Below are 21,251 nucleotides of genomic sequence, written 5' to 3'. Positions count from 1 at the left end.
CTGTTACCTCTATAGACTGTCTCCCCTAATGTGGCAGGGGCCACAGGAGCAGGGTTGTGGTCTGTTCTGTTCTCTGATGTATTCTTAGCACCTGGTCAGTGCGGGGCACGTCACAGCCCCCAGCGGGTCTGTTGAATGCATGAATACGCTCGTGTGCACCAGCTCAGCATCCTGACCCAGCCCAGCTTCTGACTTCCCCTGGGGTGCAGCGACTCCCCAGGCTCCAAGGCCCAGAGCGCCTCTGAGCAGGACTCAGTCACGTCATTCTTGTATTTTCCTCAGTTACCTGCACGAGGCCTTGGACATTGTTCATGCTCAGTAAATATTCACCAGCTGACTAACAGCAATAACAAAATGAGAGACTGAACTCTTGCTGCGACCCCCAGGCGCACAGCCCGCCACGGAGGAGGAGGACGGCTGGCTGTGGTCCCGGGGTGGGGGGGTGGGGGGGGGCATCATCTCGGTTCCTCGGGACAATCAAGGCTGTTCTGTCTGGTCTCCCTCAGCTCCTCGCTCTCTGACCTACAAACTGTTCTCACCCCTCTGTGGTCCCTGTCCTATCCGAGGGCAGTCCTTGTGACGTCACAGGTCATACTGTTCTTTCCAGTTTCTTAGCTCCTGCTCATTCCTCTGCCCACTACGTCCTGGCCTCCAACGCCACGCTTCTCTTGACCTTCCTGGTGCTGAGGGCACCTGAGACCTCTGGATTGCCAAACCCGGGGGACGTCTTACAGTATGCGATGCTTGGGGACACTTGGTCAATGTCCTGTCACATGCTGCCCTTCAGCTCCCATGAAACCACACCCTCCAGGTTGTCCTTGTGTCTCCCCGGCCTTTCTGCTCTTTCCTGGCCCCTCTTCCTCTGCCTGCTCCTTACATGGTCCACAGGGCACTGCCCTTGACTCAATGCTCTTTGCACTCAACACACTTTCCCCGTGGTTTCAGCCAGCACCTGCACACCGATGACTCACAGATCCATGTCTCCAGCCCTGGCCTCCCTCCAGAGCTTAGATGGTTTACACATCTGCCACCAGGACAGCCCCACCTCGCATCCTGTGAAGTGGACGCCTGTTGTGCACCATCTCACAGCCTCTCCGCCTCGCCTCCAAGACTCGAAGCAGCTTGGGCAGGCGGTTCTGGGCTGGCTTTGACTCAGCTCTCGCGGTAACTTATCTCAGCAAGTGGCTTAGACCTGGCTTTGTGCCTTGGGGCTTCTCTGATGCCCCTGGACACCTGTTCATCCATTCCGGATGTCTGTGGAAGCACCTGACATTTATGCATGTGCAACCCACATGTGGGGGTCGAGGAGTGGGCATAACACTCCATGGGGAAGCCCTGGACCAACAAGGTATGAGAAACAGTGGATAATCGCTCCTCCCTTTCGTCCCTTGTGTGGACAGTCCTGACTTGCTGTGTAAACACTCCCCATGAGGCCCCGGGGGATCCAGTGCCAGTGTCCCCTGGAGATGGCCAACACGATACACATCCTTAAGTCACTTTCTGTTTCGTCTTATGTCACCCGCTCTGGTTCCTTTCTCTTGTTCCCTGGGACCACTTCCCAAATAAAGCACCAGCACGTCAATCTTTGTCCCAAGCCTTGCTTTGGGGGAATCCAGGCCAGAAGGCCCATTGGGCGTCTCCCCCTCAAACTGCCTAACTCCGAGCTCTCGCTCTTTCCCCCAGGCCTGCTCTTCTTCCTTCTCCCTTCTGCCACTCAGTCCTCAAAGCTGAAACGGGAGACTCATCCTGACTCCTCCTCTTCCTCACCTTGACCTTGACCTGGCCCTCCATTGCTGCCCTAAAACCATTGTTTGAGCTCCCATCATGTCACCTAAGCAGCTGCCTCCTCTTCCTTTTCCCCACCTCTCCTCCTGCCCTCTCCAATCCACCCTTCACCCACCCGCCAGCATGAACAACCTCGAGCACAGATCTTGCCATGACCGTCTTCGCTGAAACCCCACCCAAGGCTGCACAGGTGAAGTCAACTGCGAGCACCCTCGTGCCGACAGGGGCCCCCAGGACCTGCTCGTCGGCTTCCTCTCTGCCATCGTGTCTGAGCTGCTCATGCCTTCCAGCACGGTTCCCAGTGGTACACTCACGGGAGAGAAAGAAATGTCGTCCTGAAGAGATCATTCTTTTGTCCCCATGGGAAGCCTCCCCACGGCCCAGCTGCTGCATAGACAAAGTTTGCAGAGTTATTCTCCGGAGTCAGTGATCACAGGGTCTTTCTGGGCTCCTACGTCCAAGTGTACAGATCACAGGACGGACAGCAGCGTGAAGACAGCACGAGGACCAGGAAGAGCTGGGGGCAGAATCAGAACCCCCGGTTCCGGGCCTGTCCCCTCGTTAGCTGTGTGGCCCTCAGCAAACTACCTGGTTTCTGCATTCACAAAGTGGGGGGACACCATGCGGTTGTCACAGGGGGTGTGAAGTGCACGTGACGGTAAGCGATGATGGTGACGAACACGTGCTGAGCACTTCCTGCCCGAGGACGTGGGAGGAGAAGACGCACCTCGTGAGCAGGTCCGGCTCCGCTGTTAGCCGGGCAGCGCTCTCCAAGTCGTTTCCCGGGTCTCAACCTCAGTCTGACCCTAGAAATGCTGGGGTTGAGCTAGTTCAGGGCGTTTGGACTGGGCGCTTACTGACATCCTTTACAGCTATAAAACGCAGAGTTTATGAAGCGAGCACACAGAACTATTGCTTGTCCCAAGGTGGGCTGAGCATCCGTCTTTCCTTTGCTATGACGTGCGACAGAGCACACACAGCACCTTGAAGGTGACCTCCCCAGCCTGCCTCGGCCTCCTTCCCTCGGGCCTGGGGAGAAAAGGGCCCGGTGTGTCCTGAGCCAGAAAGCTGGAGATGCTGCCTCTCCTGCACTTTTTTTCTGTCTAGCATACAGTAACAATGAGGATAATTCTGTCCTCAAAGGCAATCAAGTTTTTTTGGCATGAACTGTGCTGCTCAAATCCATGGAATTTACTGTCACATCGTTGCCAGGTTGGACAGATTCTTATCAGAGCCAGGTCAAGTTCAGGTCAAGCCCAAGGCCAACTGTCTCCACACAATGCCCCATCTCCTTGCTCCCTGCCCGCCTGGTGACCTCCACACGCCTTCCCAAGGGGGATGCTGGCGCTCTGCTCCCCGGCCACCCCGCCTCCTGCGGTGCCTTCGCTGTCATAGGAGGGTTTGCTTTACTCTGTCCATTTGTGTCTCCCCATCTTCCAATACTTCCTTCTTATTATTTTCCAATTTGAAGTGAAAATGTGATGGAGTAAATATATTCTGACCTTTATATGATATATAATATTATATAAAGAATCTATATATATCAGAATATAAATATATTCAGATCACCTTTATTACTGAAAATTGCAACCCCACCCATTTAGATTAGTTTCTTTTTATAGCTGACTTATTACGGTGATTTTCAGGAACCCACTGCTTCCTACATAATCGAGGTTGTTGGAATACAAAGGAGATGCTTATCTGGCCACGTGAGAGCCATCAAAAGGTCTCCCCAGCAAGGAGTGCCCAAAGCCAGGCAGTGACTATCCTTTTTTGTCCTCAAACCCGGGGTTTCTCGAAGGAGGTCCTGGCTAGGTTTTCCTCAGTGGGAGACCTGAAGGCAGAGACTCTAGGAGGACACTTGGCTTCATCCATTGCTGACACCTCATCCCTTTGGCATTTAGTTGGCCGTTGATGGCCTGGCTACTGCAGGGTGTCGGGGGAGGATGGATGGAGAGGAGCTCTGCCCCCTCTGACTCTCCCTCGTGATTCCCATGGCCAAAAGAGCACCAACAGGTTCTCCGGAAGAGCAGTTTCTTCATTTACTCCACAAGCAATCACCGAGTGCACCCTGTGTCCGTGCCAGGCCCTGTACCAGATGCTGGAGGGATCATGCAGGGCAGACGCATGCTTGCCCAATAGGGTCGTCACCTTCTAGGGCTTTGCACGTGCCACGTGGACGTGGAAAATGTCATAGGAGTTCTGTAGCATCTGGCCCACTTGGATTCCTTACTTACAGCATTATTGCTGGTATAATTACACAATTATTCAAGGAAATATTTGTTTGTGTTAGTCTTTCCTTTCAGAGTAAACATGCCATAAGGACAAGGATCCTGTTACCACTGTAACCCCTCGCACAATACCTAGCTCATTCGTAAATGCTCCATAAACATTTGTGAAAGAAGGACAGAAGAGAGGGAGGGGAGAAGGAGAAGATGGAGGGAAGGGAGGAGGAGCAGATGGAGGGAGGGGAGGAGGAGCAGATGGAGGGAGGGGAGGAGGGGAGGATGGAGGGAGGGGAGGAGAAGGTAGGATGAAAAAGATGGAGAAAGAGAGAATGAGGGAGAGGAGAGGAGAGGAGAGGACGTTAGCCCTGGAAGATGGGTGAAGGGACATGATGGAGAAATGCAGGACATGGAGCGGAAATCGGGTGTTGAGAAAGAAAGGAAGTGGTTGAAAGTGAGAGGAGGTCAAGGCAGCCGGAGCTAAGCTGAACAGGAAGGAGGGTGTTTCATTTGGGAAGATTCTGTGGCAGAACCTCTGGAAGCTGCTGAGCTGGAGGCTGCACTGGCCACAAACGTGCCCCTCTGACCTGGGCCGAGAGGCATCCCGACTCTGCTAGAGCCATACCTCCGGCTGGAACCAGCGCAGCTGTGACGCCCAACCTGTGGTTGAAGCCGAGCCAAGTGGGGCTCAGCACTCTGGACTCTGGACCCAAACAGCCCTGATTTGCCTCCAGCCTGTGCTGCCAAGAATCTGGAGTTAGTTCCTCCAAAGGGCTCTGGTTTGGGTAAGGGGATGTGCTAAGGGGGACCTCGGCACACCTTCTGCTGGAGGCAGCCGGGACCCCTTCATAAAGATGCAATTCATCTTGGCTATTTGACTCTCATGAACCATTGTTCTAGTTTCCTGTTTCTTGTCCTTGGCAATAACAGCACTATAATTATATCTTTCTCACTGTTTTTAACTTAGATGCTTTCTATTTCAAGTTGAACTTTGGTCTTACCGACAAAAACCGTATCTCCCAAACAAATATTGTGATGGACGGTTTGAAAATCACAAGCGCACTTATACGGAGAACTCTGGAGAAAACAGGGAGTGTTTGTGGCGTGTACTATGTGCCAGGCCTGTGCTGGGTGCTCTCGCTGCAGTCTTCTGTGTGATCTTTGCAACAGGCCTGCAAAGCAGGGACCATGGTCACCCACAGGTGACAGAGAAACAGGCTCAGCTAGCTTAAGTCACCTCTCCGCGGCTTCTCAACCACAGAGGGTGGAAGCAGGACCCCCTGGCGGGTTGACTCCAGGTCAGGCCTGGACCCCCCAGCCCGAGGCAGGCCGAAGTGAGACAGGACCTCTGATGGCAGCCAGCTACAATTTTAGGTAAAACGTGATGGAAAATTTTTACCTTAAGAGTTAAATCTATTTTTAAAGACCTCTTCTTTGTTTTTGACAAGTGATCCTCATTTTTCATTTACTCCTCTGATGCAAAGTTTTATTTAATTAAGTTAAAAAGTGAATTTTAAAAGAAAAACAGCAAGTGAGTAATAGTACAGTGGGTACATGGATACGGAAGAATGAAGGTGGACATGGGCGACATCTGTGCCATCCTGGGCTGACCTCCAGGCTTGGTTTTGATCTTTGCCCCTGGGCTCTGGACTCCGCTGGTCGGCTGACCCTCAAAGGACAAGCAGCTGGGGCTTGTTGCGTCCCCCTGGGACTTTCCTGATGTGCCTCTCCTCTGTGGGTCTGCCTGGTCTCTGGGCCGTGGCCACACCCCCTCTCAACAGGGCAAACAGCAGGAATTAGGTAAAAGGTGGTTTGGCAAAGGTCAGGAAAGGAAATGTCCTCAGCTGCTGTGAGCTCAGGACATATAAGGGCTTGCCGGGAAGGGACACCAAACAGGAGGCTCCCCACCGCCCTCAGCACGGGACCTGGAACAATCCGTAGAGGCAATAGGGTCAGTGCACGAATTCCCAGGGGGGTCTGGGGAGATACAGTGTTGCCGCTTTACCAGTAGGCTGCAGCCTCAGAGACTTCCTGCTGTGTCACAGCCAAGGTGACCCACTTCAGTCCTCGTGGACCTATGACTCAGACGTTTAAGCTTTCCCTGGGCACGAGGCCTCGCACTTACTAGGCACTCATTAAATTTGCTCTGGATTCATTCCCCTTGCCACTTCTCCTGGAGGCCCTTTTGCAAGGAAGAGGACGTTCCCTGTAGAGGACCACAAAGAGGGCTGATGGGGCACCCGGCTCTGTTCCGCCACTACCGAAAACCAGGTTAGCAACCGGCTGCTTCTCACCAATGGTCGGAAGTTTCTTTTGCATGATCCAGTTCCCCCAGGCCCATTGCCTGGGTGAATGGACAATCGGGCCCTAGCCCTGCGAGGCTGTAACCAGTTCTTGGGGGAGAAACTGTAACCCTCGCTCTCCGTGTCCCTGCCTCTATCCCCATGCCACTCTCCAAATAGCTGACTAGGTGAAAACCTGCTTTTGTGCAGTGCACTCGAAAGCAACGGTCCTCTTATGTTAACTATTGTTAAACCCTAACACTTAACAGGCCAATGATGCCAAGTCACTTGGTTTACTGATTTGAAACCGTGTGCCGCCTGTGTTTGTTCTCAAGGTGAGAAAAGCTGAAGGTCTGACAAATATCCTTGAGCAGATAATTCCTCCCCGCCCAACCCCCGCTGTAAAAATGCTAATAGCCTTATCCTTGAGGACGAGGGCAGCACAGTCACACGAACTTGAGCTTGAAATTTCTGCTCCAATTTGCTGTGGCGATTTGGGCAATTACTTCGCCTCTCTGAGCCTCTGTGTCTTCGTCTGAGCCCAGGAGTGCCGAGTCTCCTGTGCTGCGTGGAGCAGAGACGCCTTCAGACGCGCTGTGCAGCAAACTCCCGGTCAGGCCTGATGAGGGGGCGGCATCTCATGAACCCAGAGAGCGGGGAGCACTCTGTGGCCGGGCCTTCAGAGCCTGCCACTGCATCTCGGGCATGAACGTGTGCCTCGTTCCTCTAGTTGCTGTCATTCACGTGACTCAGTGCCTCCCCAAGCGCGGGCTTCATCTCCAGTCAGCTTCTCTCCTCTCTGTCAACCAGTTTCTCCATCCACCCTGGCATCCTTTCTCCTCACAGCTTCTGCTCAGCGAGGCCTTTGGCTTACTCACAACTTCCACCCACTCAGGCCGTCAGGGCTTCTCCGGCCTCTCATCGCTCAGCTTCAGTTTCTGCAACTAACTGATTTCCTTTATATATCCCAACTAGAAATTTCTAAAAGCAAGAATCTACTTGGACCAAGCTTTTTGTGCTATGGTACCCTAAAAACTGCTGGCTGGCCAATGGATTGGTGGCTGTTGGATCCAGGCACCACCCCTGATCCAAGCAGAGGTGCGTGTGCCTGTGTGTGAGTGTGCATGTCTGTGCATGTGTGCACACATGTGTCCGTGTGTGCTTGAGCATGATCACAGTGGACAAATCAAAGCCCCTGGGAGTGGCCCCATCCCTCTGAGGTGGAGGCAGTGAGTTTCCAGCACAAATGGTGGCAGACACGGTGACTGATGTGTGCGGTAAAAAGAAATCGCATAAGGTTGTTGTGAAGATCAAAGGAGATAAACTCGCGGAGGACCTAGCACGGAGCTGGGACGCAACGCTCCACGCCGACAGCTCCGGTTGTTGTTGTGTGATTACCGCTGAATCATTAGTTTAATCCACCTCCAGTGCAGGCTTGGTTCCCAGACGTGCCGGGTAATTTGTACGCCTCTGATGGAAAACGCGCCGGGTGATCATTCTTCTTGAGCATGTTTAGTTCAACTTCACTGAAGGGAGGGAGCAAGAAGGGAAGTAGGAGCCCTATAGTACGAAGTCAAGGAATAAAAGCTCCATGGAGCAAATGCTCCAAGTTTCTGTTCAAGTTATCATCTAAAACCACAGAGACAATCCTGTAAGCCTCTCTAAATTCTTTTAACGGCTTCCCATTTTTCTTAAGTAAAGACAAAACTTCTTCATAAGGCCTTATATGGTCTGCACCCCTCTCCGCCGCACGCCTGCACCCCTCTGCTCTGGGGCCAGTACCACGCACACGCTGTGTGGGGCCCGGCAGCCTAGGGTCTGCTTTCTGGACCCCAGGACCCTTGTTCACAGACACAAAGGGCCTCATGACACGCTGTTCCACCTGCAGACCTCCTCTCTTCCCTTCCCAGCCCTTTTCCTACGAAATTTCCACCCCCCTTTCAGGTCTCTGTTCAAATATCAGGAAAGCTTTCTCCAGGACAAGACCCTTTGTGAGATGCGTCCGCAGAATCAGTGTTTCTTCTTCAGCTCATTGTTTCACTGATGGGACGATGCGATCTGTGCCTGCTTCTCCCGCTGGACTATCAACTCATAGGGCAGACCGTGCCTGTTTTTGCTCATCCTTGTGTCCCCCGAATCCTGCGGTGCCTAGAATATGCAGGCACTCCATAAATATCTATTGAGTAAATGAGTCAAATACTATTAAATTCAACTAAATTATTGCCTATTCTCAGAAGCTGTGACCACACTGGAAAGGAAAACTAATGCAATATTAAGCCTTTTTAAAAAAAATTAAAAGCACACATGCAGAGCTCACCAAATTTGACTCTGTTCTATGCTCAAAGGAAATAACACATTTTTAAAAACTTATTATACAGGCCACATTCATTGACCGGAATGCAATAAATTTAGAAATTAACAAACAAGGAGCCAAAAGAAATCTATACTCCTGAAATATAAAAACACACTTCTAAAGATCTTTTGGTTTAAAGAGGAAATAAACTACTTGGAACTGGACCACAATGAAAACAGCACACATCAAAACCAGTGGGATATGGCCAAAGCAATTTTCAGAAGAAAACTCTAGACTTGCATTTATTTATTGGAACATAAAAAAGATTTAAAAGAAAAATAAATGAAGCCAAAGTAAGTAGTAAGAAATGAGTTAATTAATAGAGAAGCAGAAATTAATGACACAGAGAAAAAATTCAGCAAAACTGATCAATAAAACCACAGGTTTGGGGCCGGCCTCATGGCCAAGTGGTTAAGTTTGTGCACTCTGCTATGGCAGCCCAGGGTTTTGCCAGTTCGGATCCCGGGCACGGACATGGCACCACTCATCAAGCCACGGTGAGGTGGTGTCCCACATAGCACAACCAGAAGGACCCACAACTAGAATGTACGACTACGTACTGGGGGCTTTGGGGAGAAGTAGAAAGAAAAAAAATTAAAAGATTGGCAACAGTTGTTAGCTCAGGTGCCAATCTTTAAAAAATACAAGAACACAGGTTTGCTTTTTTTTTAAGGTAAAAAGTTATTTGGCTAGAATAAAATACATAGATAATAACAGGGAAGGAAAGGGATGAATGAACACATATAAAGGTTTTGTGTGTGTGTGTGTGTGAGGAAGATTGGCCCTGAGCAAACATCTGTTGCCAATCTTCCTCTATTTTTTGTATGTGGGATGCCACCACAGTGTGGCTTGATGAGCGGTGTGTAGGTCCACTCCCAGGATCTGAACCTGCGAACCCTGGGCTGCCATAGTGGAGTGCACAAACTTAACCACTACACCACCGGGCTGGCCCCGTAAAGGATAATTTTTAAAGGGAACATTATGAACAACTTTATACCAGTGAATTTGAGACCCAGATGAGATGAATGATTTTCTAGGAAAATATAAATAACCAAAATTTGTTCAAGAGGCAACAGAAAACATTAAATTAATAAGCATGAAAGAAATTGAACTGTTAGATAAAAATGTACCTTCTTCCAGCCCCTGCAAAGGGCGTCGGTCTCAAAAAGTTTGTGGGCAAGTTCTGCTCCTGAAATATGGAAAACAAATAATATGTTTGTGACATCTGGGGTACAGAAGGCCTTTTTAAACAAATCATAGAAACGAGAAGTCATAAAGGAAAAGAGGAACGAATTTGACACATCAAAACTAAAAACTTCTCAGGGGTCAGCCTGGCGGTGCAGTGGTTAAGTTCCCACATTCTGCTTTGCTGGCCCGGGGTTCACTGGTTCAGATCCCTGGTGTGGACCTATGTGCTGCTTGTCAAGCTGTGCTGTGGCAGGTGTCCCACATATAAAGTAGAGGAAGATGGGCACGGATGTTAGCTCAGGGCCAGTCTTCCTCAGCAAAAAGAGGAGCATTGGCAGCAGATGTTAGCTCAGGGCTAATCTTCCCCCCCAAAAAAACCAAACAACTTTTCTATGACTGAAAACACGATTAACGAAATTAAAAGGCAAGTTATACTCTTGGAGAAAATATATGCACATACACATATGTATATATACATATACACACAAACACATACATATACACACATACGTGTATACACACACACACACACAAACTCATATAACAGGTAAAGAATAGTACTGTGGTGCTGTGGGCTGACTATGTCCCCACAAAATTCACCTCCTGCAGCCCTAAGCCCCAATGTGACGGCGTTTGGAGACAGAGCCTTTGGGAGGGAATGACGGGTAAATGACCACAGTCCCATAGGCCTGGAGGCCGCATCTGAAGGGGAGGGAGCTGTTTCACTCTCCACGCACACAGGCGCCGAGGAGAGGCCGTCCAGGACACAGCAAGAAGCTCTGTCTGCACCCGTCCCAGGGGAGAGCTCTCAGCAAGCAGCCCCCTGGTAGGTGCCTGGATCTTGGGCTTCCAGCCTCCAGAAATGTGAGAAAATTAACTTCTGGCGTTTAAGCCCCCCCCAGTCTGTGGTATTTTGTTATGGCAGCCTGAGCTGACATGGCTACTTCATATGTAAATCCGTAAGAACAGAAGATGAAAACTTCTTAAAAAAGGAAGTTAAAGGTATGAACAAAAAATTCACAAAACACACAGTGTTCCCCCCTTACTGCAGGGAATATGTTCCAAGACCCCCAGTGGATGCCTGAAACTGAGAACCGTACCAAACCATCTAGATACTATGTTTTTTCCTATATATGTATATACACCTATGAAAAAGTTTGACTTATAAATCAGGCACAGGAAGAAATTAACAATAACCAATGATAAATAGAACAATTGTAACAATATGCTGTAATAAAAGTTACTGTAGATCTTAGCAACCTCAGCATACATGTTTTTTCTTTCCTTATTAAGTTGAGAACTTTCACCTTTTCCCTTAAAGGAAGCACTTTATGGCTTCTCTTTGGCATATCCAAATTGCCAACAGTCATCTGATAACCTGGCCGACTGGCTCCTCAGTGACTAAGGGGCAGGTGGCATACACAGGGTGGATCTGCTGGACAAAGGGTGATTCACGTCCCGGGAGGAATGGTGAGGGATGGTGCGAGATTTCATCACACTACTCAGAACGGCAAGCAATGTAAAACTTATGAATTGTTTATTTCTGCAATTTTTCATTTAATATTTTTGGGCCGCTGTTGATCTCAGGTAACTGAAACCACGGAAAGCAAAACCATGAATAAAGGGGGACTACTGTATGGTCAATATACACAAGAAAAAATTCTTAACAATACTAAAATCTCTCTCTCTCTTTTGTTTTCCTGAGGAAGATTCACCCTGAGCTAACATCTGCCATCAGTCTTCCTCTTTTTTTTGTATGTGAGCCACCACCATGACAGATGAGTGGTATAGGTCTGTGCCCAAGAATGGAACCCGGGGTGCCAAAGCCAAGTACATTGGACTTAACCACTAGGCCACCAGGGCTGGCCCCTAAAAATCTCTTTTTAACAGCTATCAGATTGGCCAAATTTATAAAGTTTGATAATCTTCAGAATTAGCATAGGTGTGGGGAAATAAAGTGTAAATCGGTGACAGAGACTTTGGAGGTAAATATGGGACCATCTTAAAATATCAAAATGTCTATAACCTATAATCCCACAATTCTACTCCTCTGTCTCTGTTCCTAGAAAACACCAGACGTGCACAATATCTTCACCAAGGCGTTATTTGTGAGAGCAAAACTTGTAAAGGATGAGGTGGTGGTGCTGGCAGCATGGTGAGCAGAGGGAGCCTGGACCCAGAAAGGACTGCGAATGGGGCCGTGAGAATGCCAGAGGGCTTGCTGGATTGGGGTGAGGTTGTTCCGGAGAGAGAGCTGCAGAGCGGACTGTCTAGGTTGGGAGAGCCCTGGAGCCACGGCCAGGCCTCAGAGTGCCCACGACACCTGCAGGAACTCCGCTGAAGTTGAACCGGGCAGGAGGTACCCCTAGGCATGCCTCCCAAACCCAGAGAGGAAGTGACTAGGCATCAGCCTCTGACTTCAGCTGCCACTCCCTGTAGGGCAAGCAGCAAGCAGGGGAATGAGGGGCAACACCCTGCAGACCAGAGAAGGGACAGGACATGGCCGTAAGGACCTGGCTCTGCCATTTGTCCAGGAAGCATCAAGAGCCCTATCATTCCCCTTAGACCAGAGAGCATCTTAGGGAGGAGGCCAGGAGCAGGGAAAGACTGTCTAAGACAAAACACTTTATCCAAGAAACACGGCATGCCATCTAAAAGGACCTGCTGGAGTGACCGGGGCAGCCTTCCTTGAGATCAGAGTGACTCCCAAACGAGGCTCTCCTCCTGCTCACTGACGGATACGATTCAGCGAGGAATGCCGGGTTAGCACGGAAATGGCATTTTTCATTGAATATCTGAGTTACGAAGTGAATGCATTTCATGCTACCTTCTGCTTTTTATTTTTCTTTTGTGAAAGTACGTAAAATCTCGAAGTTCAATGAGAAAAGGGCATTAAGATTTTCCAGGAAGCAAAATGCTGATTTCATAAAAACAAATTGCAGAAAGCTGTTGCATTTCAAAAGCTGTTGCACCGTCCAAAGACGGTGATGATCTTTCACTCCAAGAGCCACACCTCAAAAGGGAAGGGGGGGCCAGGCATGAAGACTGCAGGGCGGGACAAAGCATCTGCTCTCTGAGCCACGGGCGCTTGCTCCTCCCGCAACCAGCGTGGGTGGCCGCTGTATCCCAGCCGTCTTCCAGTTGTGCGCACACAGCCTACGTTACTCCTGTCTGTTTTGTGTCACCAGAGCCCTGGGGATGGCAAGAAGTCTGTCTAGAAGTGTAAAACCATCCTTTTCCTGAAAGAACTTTCAGAATAAGAATGTACACCGAGATGACCGGAGATCTCAGTAAAGATACCCAGAAAGGGCAAAATGTGAAACAAAAGGGTCCTCTGAGATTTGGCATCCTAAATCCTTTCCTTCTCTCCATCAAAGAGGGCTCCATTTCCTATAAGCTCTTGTCTTTAGGGCACCTCAATGTGGATGCTCCTCGCTGTCCTCTGAGTTTGCAAAGCTCACTTCCGTAAGGAAAGTTTCTGTGCTCCAGGTGGTGGTGGGAGTGTGACCAGCAAGCCCAGTGTGGTAGAGAGGGGGCCACAAGGAGCAGTGGAAAGAAGGAGGGAGTGGGGACCAAGGAACCTGAGACCCAGTTTTGCATCTTTTTGAATGACCTTGGTCACAGCACTGAACTCATGCATTCATTCAACGAATATTTGAATGCTCCCTTTGTATCGGAGCTGCACTGTTCAAGAGAAACACAACACAAGCCACACGCGTCATTTAAAATTTTCTAGCAATGCCTTTAAAAAAGTAAAAGCAACAGATGACATTAATTTTAATATATTTTGTTTAGCCCAATATATTCAAAATATTACCATTGCATTATATAATCAATATAAAAATTGTTTATGAGTTTTTTTTACATTCTTTTTATCATATTAAGTCTTCTAAATGCAGTGTATGTTTTACACTCATGGCATATCTCAATTCAGATGCTAAGCTTTCACTGGAAATAGTCCCTCCATATCTAGATTTAATAAAATGTGCAGTTGGAAAAGTAGATTCACGTCCCTGATTTGTTCCAAACACACTTAAACCTTTTCCAGCAAATGAATCAGATTGTAAATTTAAATTAATTAAAATATAATGCAGTTAAAAACTCCGTGCCTCCATCTCGTTAGCCACATTTCAAATGCTCAATAACCGTATGCGTGACTAGTGGCTGCTGTGTTGGACGGCACAGCTCTACATGGATATACACACAATGGAATATTTCGTTGGGGCCATCGAGTCAATTCAGTTAGCCTTAAAAAGGACGGAAGTTCTGACACATGCCACAACATGGATGGACCTTGAGGACGTTATGCCAAGTGAAATGCCAGTCACAAAGGGACAAATACTGTGATTCTGCTTATATGAGGTCCCTAGCGTAGTCAAATTCATAGAGACAGAAAGTAGAATGGTGTGCTGGGGCTGGGGGAGGACGGGGTGGGCGTTAGTTTTTGACGGGTACAGAGGCACAGTCTGGGAACACAGCTCTAGAGCTCAGGATGCAGACTTATTCATGACATTGAACTCTGTCCTCTAGATTTCAATCCTGTAGGGAATTCTGGCAAAAAAGCTAACAATTACAGCATAAGAAGCCCTGTTATCTAAAGCAGTTGGCTCTAGAGACTGGTTGGTTCATTTTTAGCCAGTTTAGTTAAGGAGGGGAGTTGTAAAAATGGTACGTAACTTGAACACTTTTCAAGCTTAAAACACACATGATACATTCATTCACCAATTTTACAGGGTACTGCTACGGGATTTTCTCTGACTAAGGGTTTTCTGATTGGAGTTTTGAGTTACCTCTGTTGCATAAGTCAGATCCATTAGGCGGGAACAACAATTTTTAAGAAGTTGAAAAAAGTTCAGGGTTGTAAATGAAGGCCAAGGTCAGGGGCTGGCGATAGCAAAGAAAGAAGCTGCTTGCAGCGGCTGGAGGAGCCATGTGGGCAGGGACCCTTCACGCTGGTGAACATGGCAGACACTGCTTACTGTCTGCGGCTCCGCCATCCCCACTTCCTTCTCTGCCAAAGAGAACTCTGGTTTGACTAAGGAAGTGAGTAGAGATCCCTTGATCTCATGGAAGCTGGGTGTCTACCCGACACCAAGGGGATGAATTGGAGTCATTTAAATCTCAGGAGGAGAACGTCCTCGGCCTTGGCCCTTTTTTCATGCTTGCAATGCAGGTCTGTGGGAATTGCGGCCGCCATCTTGTGACCATGGGGAAATTAGCCTAAGGACACACACAAAAATTCCACTAAAGATGGCAGACTGAAAGAAATAGCTTGGGCCCCTCACGGTAATTGAGGGCAGCTATAGCAACTGTGGACATCTTGTTTTGTGAAGTACTTAAGCATCTTTATCAATGAAGCCACTGTTTATCAAGCATCCCACTATTGGAAGCTGAATGCCTCCTAAACGTATATCCTTGTTCTCCAGGTCACGGAGCCCACCTTGCAGATGTGTACCACGATAATGATACTGTGCAGCGTCTGAAACCCACACCACCTGACCGATCGCCCCAACAACCAGAAACCAGATGCTTGTCATAGAGCCTCCTTATCTCTCTCTCCTTTTAGACTTTGGAAGATAGCAAAGATGTCCTTTGTTGATTTTAACTCGAGACGGCTCTTCTACAGCTTGTCGTTTGGAACGAGAGCTCTGTAAATCACCACCAGCCAGGAGGATTTCCCCTTTCCTTTACAATCTTCCCTGTTCATCAAGCTCCTTCAAGGCTCACCTTCTCCAGGAGCCCTCGGCACGTCCCTCGCATCCCAAGGGATGCCTCCTCACCAGGACTCATAGCCCTTATTTAGTCCACACTTAATCACATCCTCTTGCAGCACCTATTGTTTCTCTGGCCTGACTCCACTTTTTATGTGTCTGGCTATCTTGAGGGCATGCACGACGTGTTAGATTTCTTTGTTTCTCCCGTGGCATCTAGCACCAGCAGGCCCTTGGCTGGTGTTCAAAAGCATGTGTAGACTAGGTCAGTGAAGGAATGAAGGAGTAAGGCCAGATAGCCTCTCTCTTTTGATCATGGAGCTGAATTTACCTTAAATAGTATAAGCCAGTTGTGAATCAATTGTCTAGATTATTATTACATTTTACACGGGTCTGATTCTCACACAGATTCTTATGTTCAACTCCTCTGTTTGACTCAATAGTTATGCCCGTTTCTTAAGCCCTTTACTGATTTTGGATTCACGATATCCTTAACCATTTGACTGGTATCTGACTTTTTCTCCTATATTTCTTTCACTTATAGTGTGAAGAACTTAGTCTAAACCTCTTTCCACTCTGTTCTTGGAAATCCTCTCCTCACATTTCCGCCACGCCGGGTCAAGCATCCTTCAGGTGCTCCTGGTGAGCTGTGTTCCACCCCTCCCCCGACATGCACTGGACAGCCTCGGAAGGCCTGACAGACGGGGAAAGCCTGACCTGGTGCCTCGAGTTAGCTCAAAATGGGACCACAGCTAGTGCGGGGGGTTCTGCCCGGGGCCGCCGAGAACTGACACAGCCCAAATCCCCAGCGAGTGCTGATGGTACAAACACAGGAAGCCAAGGCCCAACACCAATTTCTAGAGGCAAACAGAAGGGTCAAAGGTCAGCAACTCTGCAGAAGCCAGAATGAAGTGGAAGTGGGCAGGAAAGGGCGCAATGAGAGTCCTGGGCATTTCCAAGAAGAGCTTGGAGTGGCCTCACTTCCCATTGTCAGTGGGAAGCCACAAGGCACGCAGAAGTGCTACCCTGGTAGACACGAAAGAAGGAACGAGAGGACACTTCCTTTTACATCTTTTTCTTTTCCCAGTCTCAGGTCTTTTATGGTTAACGTTGTCCAGCTGTTCTATTTATTAAACAAAGTTAATTCCCCCCATCTCCTGGGAGGACTGGGCTGTCCCAGACTCAGCTGGCCACCTGCCAGGCTGCCCGCACATTTGCAGCTGAAGGACACTGTCACACGGGCATTTCCAAGGACTCCAGTAGCGTGGTGGTCTCCCTAGGCTGCCTGCCTTCTGGGGGGCCTCTGACGCGCCTGCTCTCAATAGGAAGTAGGCAAGGAGGGAAAAGAGAGAGAGAGGCAATAAAATGGGGACAGCAACATGCTAGTGTAAGAGGCGACTTAGAAAAACAAACAAATCTCTATCTAGTCCTGGAGTAGCAGCAATGTCCAGAGGGCAGCCCACCGCCCAGCGGAGCAAGGAAAAGACAACAGACAGCAAGCAGCAGGCGGCTGGCAGATTCCTCAGGGCAGGCAGGGCTCCGGCTGAGCAATTATTCTGGGATGCAGCGAGACCCACAGAGCAGTGAAGAGATGGAACGATGCCAACGAAGACCGGGGTAAATGAGGGCATCTGAGGGAGATATGAACAAAGCTTCGTATCTGCCGTAAGACAGCAGATAAAGGTTCAGATGCAAAAGCTAGATTGGGCCATCAAGGAGGAAGGGAGGAGAATGGGAATGGATTTTTCAGTACAATTGCTTAGAAAACTGCTGATTTTTTCCTTTTTACAAAGATGAGCTCAAAATGAGATCACTGGGGACATTGTCACTGTGGCCCACAGCTGCCATCGTAAAGTAGGAAGGGCAAGGACTTCTATAAGTGCAAAGAGACTGCCTCCACTCGTTGAGGGGACGCCCTGAGTTCTCAGAGATCTGTTGCTGGCAGCCCTGGGTGGGCTGCTGGCTGCAGTGACGGAGCAATGAGGCACGCACCAGGGGAGAATTCTGGTTTCTGAGTGCAGCCAAGAAGACCTGGTATAAGACAAGTTTTCACTGGCTAGGAAGATGGCCAGCCTAGAGATAGAGAAGGCTCCCCGGAGGGCAGGCTCAAAGGGGGCGTTGCGGTTGCTTTGATGGGATAAGATGATGGTATCCATGTATATGACAATGACAGCCACTCTCCTTCTTTGTACCGGGAAACCTGCGAGTTTCGGTTTGCAGTGCGTGGGTTTTCCAGGTCTGCAAGGCTCAGCACAATGGCATTTAGCCTCCCTCCCTTCCCTTGACCTTCCGCCGCATCCTCTGGTCCGCTTCCAATCATGTCACTTCCATGATCCATTTTCTCCACCTTGCCCTGGAGCCCCCGAGCCCAGTGCGTGATCTGGCCCACCACATGCGCAACTGCCTGGACCCTTGCAGACAGTCTGCTAGCCTTCTCATGATTTCTCCTCCATTTTTGAGCACACTTGCCATGAACTTTCTTCACTCCCTGCCCTTGATTGTAATAAAAAAGAGTTCCTTCTCCTTCCACCACCTCTCCTCCACACACTGTCCTTTCCTCGTCTCTGTCCTTTGGTCACCCATCCTCCCAGCATCGCCCAGTCGCATCCCTCTCAACACCTGCAGTGAATCTTCTCTTTCCTCAAGCTCTGGGCTCCCTTCCCCTCCTGTCCCCGCTCTGGGCAGCAGACGACATCGCCTCTGCTTAAGGAGCTAGGTCGTCTGAGATCCTCTCCTTGCCAGAGTCTTGTGACTTTCCTCCTTCTCTTCCTTGGTTCCTGGCCACAGTAACCCTTCCACTGAACTCAGGATCCCATCTGGGACTGTCTCCTCCTGACCTTTGCACTGTCACTCATTGCCCCAAACTCCTACATTCTTCGTCATTCCCATTACTCTCTCCTCCTTTGCATGAAAGGTTTTCAACCCTAGCTGCACTTCAAATCACCCAAAGCACCTTAAAAAAGCATGGATATACCCCAAATAATTGAAAGCAGGATCTTGCAGAAATATTTGTACACCATGTTCATAGCAGCGTTATTCACAATAGTCAAAAGGTTGGAAGCAACCCAGCGTCCATCGATGGATGAACAAATAAACCAAATTGTGGTATATACACACAACGGAATATTACTCAGTCTGAACAGGAAGGAAATTCTGGTACATGCCACAACATAGATGGACCTTGAGGACATCATGCTACATGAAATAAGCCAGTCCCGAAAGGACAAATGCTGTATGATTCTCCTTTTATGCTGTACTTACGGTAGTCAAATTCATAGAGACGGAAAGGAAAATGGTGGGGGCGGGGTGGGGGAGGGGGAATGGAGAGTTATTGCTGCATGGGTACTGAATTTCAGTTTTGCAAGAGGAAAAAAGCTCTGGCGACGGATGCTGGTGATGGTTGCACGACAATGTGAATGCACTTAAGGCCGCAGAACTGTACACTTAAACACGGTTAAAGCGGTAAATTTTACAGTGTGTATATTTCACATAAATTTTTTAAAAATAAACTTAAAAAAAGGAAGAATGGCCATTGTCGCTCCCAGATCGCCTACAACAGCATCTCCAGAGCAGAGAATGCTTTTCATTCACCCAACAGACAGCGCCTCTCTGCGGGGCACGCGGCAAGGGGCTGGGGATGCACGTGCGCGCGCACTCGCCGCCGCCTCCTTGCAGAGCGCACGGCCTGGTGGCGGGGACTGGCGCTGTACCACTTCCAGACGGGCACAGGATGGGTGGACACGGAGGGAGTGTGGGAGTGTGGGAGGCGGGAGGGCAGTTCTCAGCCCCGGGCTCAGAGGGTCCAGGTGAGCAGCGGCAGGATTCCCAGAGGCAGCGCCCAGGACCTCCACTCCCTACGCCCTCTCCCCTCTCCTTCACTCCTGCGATTGGACAGGCTGCTCGTTCTGCTAAAAGCAAGGGACGGTTTAAAGGCCCACCCCTGCCCCCACCCGCGTCTTTGTGAAGGTTTGTAGTGAGTTCCTAGTGGCCAACCGCTCTGGCACATTCTGTGGGGCAGAGATAACGCCATGGGTTCACCAGCCGTGTTTCATGTTCCTACGCCTGGGCTCTCAGGATCAGATCTTTTCTCCTGCGTCCCTCCCTTCCTCCCTCTGAGGTTGGAGCCCTGTGCCCAGGTTCCGGCAAACGGGGCGGGAGGGGGAGCGAGGCCGCCCCTAAGTCAGACCCTTACAAACCCCGCCCGCACTCCAGCTCCCTTCTCCCTTTTCCTCCTGCTTTGTGGGGACAGGCCACAGAGAGGGTCTCCTGACCACCACTGGTCTTGCTGTGAGCGAAAACCAATCCTTTACTGGGTTAAACCAACCGAGAATCGGCGGTTTTTCTGTTGCAGCTGCTGGCTTTAGGCACCCCAATAGTTCCCCACTTCGTTCCTTCCTTCAGTTTGCGCGTTTTAGGACTGACGCTGTGCCTGGTGTGGAGCTGTGCGTCTGCCTGCTACCTTTGTTTTCTTATGAGAACCCAACTGGGGATCGTCCTCCTGGAAGGTGCCCTCTGTCTCTCTCTATCTCCATGTTTGGTCCCAGGGCTTTCTGCTGGGCTCCGTCCTACCTGCATGGTGTTCTGCCTTCTCCTCTCCTCACTTACAGAACAAAGGCATTTCCGAGCGTTTTGCCCTTCGCGTCTCTCTCTCTCTAACCCTGTGGTCAGTTCAAGGAGAAGAGGAGTAGATGGGGAGAGCCTTTGCACCGGATGCGGGTCTGACACCTGTAAAAGGAGAGGGGGAGGGGAGAGGATGGGTCAGAATCGCGCTGGGTGGCCCCTGTGGCTCTGAGAAAGCATCTGTCAGCCTGATGAGCTCCAGAGCAGAGACCTTGTTGGAGGAGTCCCATGTTGGATGGGAATAACCCGGCTCTAGCATCTCTGCTGTCCTCCAACAATGGCCAGAGGCAGCCGGCGGATAGTGTCACCCCAGCAGGAACCCTGTGGTGGACCTCAGAGGGGCAGCAGCCCACGCCGCCAGCTCCTGCGCGCCTCACATCTGGCTCTCCAGGAAGATCCGAGGGTGTGCTTGCCTGGCGGCCACAGCCATCTGCTCACTCTATCCTGGCTCACACTGGGTCTCTAGGTCTTGGAGGCTCCCTGGTTCCAGCGTGTCCATTTACACTGGACGTCCTGGGAGGCTTAAGCGCAGGATTCAGGCTATCTGCGAGAGCGTTCTCTGAATGTGTGGCTCAGTTCACACGTTGCCTTCTCTGTGGAGCCATCTTCCCACGTGCACCCCATCCTGTAACACTTGTGCACCCAATGCCTTCTCAGCACCTGCCAAACTCTGTTTTTAAATTTTTTCTTTCTTGGTGAGGAAGATTATCACTGAGCTAACATCTGTACCAATCTTCTATTTTTTTTGTATGTGGGACACCGCCACAGCATGGCTTGATGAGCAGTGAGTAGGTCTGTGCCAGGGATCCGAACCTGTGAAACCCTGGACCACTGAAGCAGAGTCCAAGAACTTAACCACTATGCCAACAGGCCGGCCTCCATTTAAAATTTTTAAAGTCTATTTTCCCCACCGGTCCGTGAGCATTGCACATATTTATCTTTGCATTTCTCTAGCTCAGTACTGTCTGGGACATGCTATAGGTGCTCCGTGGTTTGTTGATGAGTTATATAGAACTAATTATTGGGCAGACAATGTAAAGTGTGGAAAACTGAATAAGCTGGGAGCAAAGGAGTTGTAACCCTTCCT

At 49.7% G+C, this 21,251-nt stretch overlaps 1 long non-coding RNA gene across 1 annotated transcript in view; it reads right to left on the bottom strand.

Moving 5' to 3' along the window:
- LOC111773625 (uncharacterized) overlaps positions 1-20,235 on the bottom strand; it is a 42,320-nt gene extending 22,085 nt beyond the window's left edge. The window contains exons 1-2 of the long non-coding RNA XR_011439369.1: positions 20,114-20,235; positions 9,776-9,834 (exon numbers count right to left, since the gene is read on the bottom strand). This is a non-coding gene — a long non-coding RNA (uncharacterized lncRNA). The remainder of the gene's footprint in view (positions 1-9,775; positions 9,835-20,113) is intronic.
- Positions 20,236-21,251: the final 1,016 nt, after the last annotated feature.

Source organism: Equus caballus, chromosome 5 (assembly GCF_041296265.1).
Source record: "Equus caballus isolate H_3958 breed thoroughbred chromosome 5, TB-T2T, whole genome shotgun sequence".
Taxonomy (NCBI): Eukaryota; Metazoa; Chordata; class Mammalia; order Perissodactyla; family Equidae; genus Equus; species Equus caballus.
This window is presented reverse-complemented; position numbering and strand designations above follow the sequence as displayed.